At 44.0% G+C, this 6,329-nt stretch overlaps 1 pseudogene; it reads right to left on the bottom strand.

Annotated features, from left to right (window-relative positions):
- Positions 1 to 358: 358 nt before the first annotated feature.
- The window catches only part of LOC146811150 (homeobox protein Hox-D13 pseudogene), a 30,432-nt pseudogene continuing 24,461 nt past the window's right edge, over positions 359 to 6,329 (bottom strand).

The following is a 6,329-nucleotide window of genomic DNA, read 5'->3' as shown; positions in this document are numbered from 1 at the left end:
ACACCCCACATCATGCACATGCACCGTGTATTCTGTCTCTCTGTGAAGCCACGCATCTGCCTTGGTCGTTCAGTTTCTTAACATGAGTGTTCTGTAATGAGCATTGCTGGCACTGTTTTAGCAAACATCCTGGAAATGCACTGGTGATTTTTCAATAAAATTCACAAAACATTCCTGACTCTAGGGCACATTTTTAACAGTCGAATTAAGTGAGTAAATTTAAGTGTATATGGTTGTAAATACTGAAATCCGCAAAGTATTTGCAAAATCTACCATTTCAGATCTGACCAAGAAAAGGCAGTGGGGTTTGGCAAAAGTGCCCCAGGTTGTCTTTTAGACAGATACAGCTGTCCCAGCCTCACCAATGAGAAGGATAAAAGCCCTCAACTGTGAAGGATGACTTCCAGAAGTGTGCAGCCTGAGGCTGCTCCTTGGCACAGTACACCCCGCCGCCCCAGCCATTCGCCAGAGTCCATGACGGGTAGCTGTCCATGGAGATGTATGCTTTATGCCTGGGTTTGCCCGGTTCAAAGCCAGACACCATGTCGATGTACCCTGGCATGTGCTAATAGGGCCCGGGGTACCCCTGAAAGTAGGAGACTTCCTTGGACCACGAGGGCCCCTCGCTGCCCTGTGTGCTACCCCCGCTGACCAAGGCGAGCACATCCATGTACTTCTCCACTGGGAAGGCGCCATAAGGGGATGGCTTCAGGGCGATTTGCTGGACACCCACCCTGTGGACATGCAGCAGCTGTAGTAGCCATTCCCAAAGTGGTAGCCATAGCCAAGAGAGGGCGCGCTGCCCCCGTGGAGCCATCCTTGCCAGAGTCTGAGGGCGCACCAGTGGATGATCTCTCCGGTCCCAAGAAGGTGAAGCCAGATGTTGCTCTGCCAGCGGTGAGCCTGAAGACATTAGGGAGGCAAGGAAGCTCTGGGCCTGGTCATTGGAAGAGGTGCACTCCGCTCGGAGCCCTTCATGTCCCTCTTACGGGCCTGCACACGGCACTCTCCTCCATATCCGGCCAGGCATGGCAGAGTCAGGCATTCCCTGAAGCAGGTTAGGTCATCTTGGTGAGGTTATAAACAATAACCTCCAGCCAGAGAGAGGGAAGTGGGTGGAATGTGTGTGCAGCGTGGCAAGTGCAAGGCCATTGGCCATCTGAGACAACATGGTCCTAGAGTGCTCAGAACTTCTCTGCCCTCAGTCCCCTTCACCAGGTTATCTCGCACCCAATCTCCTGTGCACAGGTCCTTCTGCAAGAGGAGTCTTTTCCCATCCGACCATTCAACAATGAGGCCTTCAGCACTCTGCCCCCTCGCCCCCCACCACCACCTGCCACAACAAGGAGGGCTCTTGCCTCCAGCACAACGACTACCCACATCCCCTTCCACAAGGATTGATTCTGCCCCAATCCAGCCCCCATCCCTCCTGTCCCCTTACTGTCCCCCAGAAGGAGGAAGGCCCCTGACCACTGACCCTCAGCAAGGAGGAGGGCTCATGCACCCACACTCTCCGCAAGATGGGCCATTGCGCAACATGCCTATCCAGCCAGGCCTCCCTGCAAGGAGTCTGCTGAATACAACCCTTCATAAATGGACCCGTGTCCCCTGCACCCCAGCACCCATCGGAAAAGCAGCTCCTGCCCACACACTTTCGCTTCAAAGGCATGTTCTCCATCAAGCCCGGGCTGCGCATGCACTGGGTTATACGTTAAATGAGTCAGGGGCAGGCGTGCAACACCCTTTGGGCTCACCGGGCTTCAGCCCCCGCCCCCCCCTGTTGTGTGTATCAGCCCTGCTGAGACAGATTCGCTGGCTGGCGACCTTCTAATTGAGGCCGCACCCGAGTACTTCACAGGTCCTTAAATGACCATTTACTTATTAATGAGGCTTTTGTTGTGTTTCACCCCTTCTTAGAGCCACTCTGCCTATGGCTGGAAGAACTAGCCCCCCCCAAAATATTTGTCAGCCCCCCAAAATTTGGCTCTAGTTGCCCGCCTGGTCAGGGGAGACATGGGGACAAGAGGCAGATGTTTCCAAAGCCCAGACTATGCCACTTTCCTCTTGTAGGGCACATGTGAAGAAGCGCTGAGATTAAATTAAATTAAATTATAATTGGTTGCACTCAGTTGTGTAAGGCAGCGTAGAAGAAACAAACTGTGTAAATTAGATGCATGCATGGTACATGTTTAGAGGGTACCATTTGAAGAAGGAGGTTATCTCCTAAAGGGCAGACCCCCTTACAAAATAGAGCCGAGTGGTCAGGCCATCCTTCAGAGTGAGGTTGGGGGCTTGCTGCCCTCAGTTGTTGTGTTAGGCAGGACTGAATGAAAGAACCTTGTAAATACATGCAAGGGATGTGTTTACGGGCTACCCTCTGGTCAGGGATCCTCTCAGAATGTCATCATTCCTCACCCAATAAGTTGTCAGTGGGCAGTGAAAGGCGTTGCCTCCCTAAAGGGAGGGGTACAGGATTCAGCGTGCAGATGCTTGTGTAAAGCAGTGGTGAAGAAAGGGGCCTTTTATATATATGCATGTGATATGTTTACAGGGTAAGCACCCTCTCTCCTTAAGAGCAAACATTTTTCATTTTTGGGGTACATTCACCTCCCACATACACACAATAGCCTTGCAATTTACCACTCACTTAACCGTGGGGATATTTTAACAAGTGCTACGAGGCGGCAGTCGGTCGCAAGGGAGCTCTTTGCAAAAATAATTGAACCAAGAATCTATGGAAAGTCGTAGGTTGGCAACAACAACCAAAACAACTGCTCATGACCACATGGAACCTCATGGAGGTCTGTAGTCAGGGGCCTTCAATCCCTTTACTCGGATCTAGGAAAGGTGTAGGGACAGGGGAGCTTGGTATATTGTACAGAAAGCATTTACACCAATGAAGGCGCCTTCCAGCTTCAGAAGTCATCACCAGTTGCGAGCTGTGTGTCTGTCTATGAGCAGACGAAGGGACGTACACTGCGCACTTTGAAACTTGTAGTGTATTAAGAGAGGCAACCTGTATATTAGAAGTAGAATTTATATGTGTGTTTATTTGAGTGCACACGTGTAGGCAGAGGGAGTTTTCAACACAAGTTTCTCTTACAAAACATAAACTGTAATTGTATTTGAAAATAAACCCAATGAAAAAATGCACTGTCTCATTAAAGACTGAAGCACATCAATAAAAGCATTTCCGCAAAAAAAAGAAAAAAACGTTTGAAGGCTTTACAAAAATGTTTGTGCACCTCGAACAATTCATTGAATCAGTAACTTACATCTACACAGAACAATTCAGTGTCATACCATGAGTTCCTGCACTTTTACACTAACTTGTTAGCATTTTAGTATCGATCTGTGATGTGATTTGTTTTAAAGTACCGTGAGTCAACTATTATGGTACTTTTAAGAAGTCAGTTTTTTGCACTATTGTAGCCTGAGCCCAATGTTTCCTTAATTCTAGTTGTGAAGTTCTACTTCTAATGATTTTATTTTATTTGTGAGCAACAGTGGCTGAATATGCACATTGTTCTAGTGAGCAGTATGAAGGTACTCTCAGCACGAGTGATCACATTTAACACCCTGTAATGCAGATTTAGTAGAATTAACATTCATGTGTCTGAATGCGCATTTATGCGAGTGAACATGGGTGCATCTCTGTGCATTCGATACTGTCGCACATGCCATTATGTCGACATAACATCTGGATACACAGAGGGAATACGTTTGTGAGTATTGTATCCGTTATCTTTTCGGTGGAGGTGTTATTGTTCACTGTGGTTATGGTCGTCACTCTTTCTTTTTTCTTCAATCAGGTGATTATTTTGTATGATTTTTAAAGTTCTGCCTGGTTCCAGTTTTTTCTAGGCATGTTACAAATTTCTCATTTTTTATATATTTGTTTTAAATATGCTAAAAATCAGTTAAACAACCTATTTTAAATCTTGGTCAATTTTCGCCAAACGTCTGGCACAGATGAATTATTTGCAGAATGCATTAGAAATTTGCTTTACTATGACCAAAAAATGCCTAAGTTATGAGGAGCATGCTCTTTTAAAAGTTGCTCACAGAAACTGAAATAGGCTTTCAACACACAATTACGAATGTGTGTGACACGCACACACACACATACACAAAACAATGGAAAATCTAAAAATCTGCAGAACAAGGTTCCAGTCTTGGCGTCGGCTCCACATCCTGTGATTCTGGGCACGCCGCTCAACCTCCCGGTGCCTAAAAGATTATTGAGACCTTATGTATTTGCAACGTTTGCTCATATAAAGTGCTCCAATTTCTCTTGGTTCTTTCTGCACCTTTCTTCCTCTTTCTGCACATATCCTACCTCTGTAGGCATAATTAGAAACTATAATTTAAAAAACCTTTGAAATTCTCTAAAAAAACATAGGTTTTAGTGACATTAGAGTTAGAAATTAGCATTTAAAAAACCTTAGAAACGCACTGAAAAAAACCACAGGTTTCAGGGACGTTAAAGTTAATTGGACATATCACACGTACAAAACCAGAGAAATTCAGCCGTTATAGTTAGTTCAGCTAACTATAACTCGCTCCCCTGCAATGCACTGCTGATGACGTCACATATTACATCATTCATGACATATTTTCGCCAAACGTCATAACTTTACATATTTGAGCAATACGGGGATCTGTATGCAGAAAATGTCAAATTATGTATTGTATTGTAAATATATATAAAATAATCCATATGTTTTTACAATGTATAATATTTGAGTAATAAGTTTACATTGAACATAGTATGTTGTCTATTTCGATTCAGGCAAATTTAGCACTTGCACTTTAAATAGGATCCTCACAGTTTGAGCCATTTCATGTGATCAAGGCTGTGGGGTGGCCGAAACACGTCATGGCGGACTGACTTGGTGGCAATAAAGAATACAATGCACCTCCTTGGGTTCACACTCGTTTATTTCTACGAAGGAAAAGCAACAACATAAAATCTATTTAAACAAACAGTCTAATATAAATTAAAACATGAAATAAATATTTCTTTTGAAATTGAAATGCTGGGAGTGCATCCTGCTAGCAGAACAACTTTGGGACATATATATCTATCTATATATAAATATATATATATATATATCTATCTATATATATATATATATATATATATATATATATATATATATATATATATATATATATATATATATATATATATATATATATTACCTACTGGCGGTCGCCAGTAGGTAGTTATAGTTAGGACCACGTTTCCATAGGAAAACCTCAACATTCTATTTTGAATAACTTTGGCGCCGGTCGATGAATCCTCGCGAATTTCTCAAAATAGGTGGGGCGCTACGCTCCGCTCCTACCCTGAAAGTCTCGGGGGGATCCGTCAAGCGGGGGCTGAGATAAAAGGGGGGTCCCAAAACGCGTTTTTCCCATGCATTTTTCCATAGGACCTTTAGAACGAGCTACAGCCCGAACGGCTGAACAGAATTACTCAAAATTTGGCAGAGAGGTAGTCCCTAGGTCAAGGAAGTGCCTTTTGTAGGTTTGGTGTAAATCTGTTCAGTAGATTCTGAGAAAATAGCCTTTAAATCAATATATATATCTGAGCCCGCTTACGGTACGCTTACCGTACGCTTACGGTAAGCGTACGGTGGCGTGCGCGAGCGCGATTCTGATTGGCTCTTAGATCTTAGTAAACATTCGAATCGGCCGAAACCAGGAAGCGGCGGCCGCCATTTTGTCTCTCGCACTGAGTGTTGTTTATCAAACATGATGGCCAAAAACATGTTACGGGGCTGTTTTGACAACTCCCTCCCACATAGTCATGTTGAGGGAGTCCACAAACATCCCCCAAGAGCAAAAACGGTTTTATTTTTTTTTCGGCAATTTCGCGGGGTACGCTTACTGTACGCTTACCGTAAGCGTACGGTAAAAAAATAAAAATAAAAAAAACACTATCCACACTTACCCCACCCCCTGTGCTTTTGGTGGCCGAAGGCCACCAAATGTACAGGGCTTATTAATAGGTAAAAAAAACTAAATTTTGGCAACATGAAATTATAAAATTGAAATAAAAAAAACACTATCCACATTGACCCCACCCCCTGTGCTTTTGGTGGCCGAAGGCCACCAAATGTACAGGGCTTATTAAAGTTGATAAAAACCGTGCACGGAACGAACTGCGTTAAGTGGGCGCGCACGCCTCGAATGGCGTAAAGTAACTTAGCATTTAAAAAACCGTACATATTCACTGAAAAAACCATAGGTTTCACACACGTTATAGTTAGGAATTAGCATTTAAAAAACCTTGCAAATTCACTGAAAAAACCATAGGTTTC

Source organism: Triturus cristatus, chromosome 7 (genome assembly GCF_964204655.1).
Source record: "Triturus cristatus chromosome 7, aTriCri1.1, whole genome shotgun sequence".
NCBI lineage: Eukaryota > Metazoa > Chordata > Amphibia > Caudata > Salamandridae > Triturus > Triturus cristatus.
The sequence above is the reverse complement of the archived record's forward strand: the minus strand, read 5'-3'. Positions and strand labels throughout refer to the sequence as shown.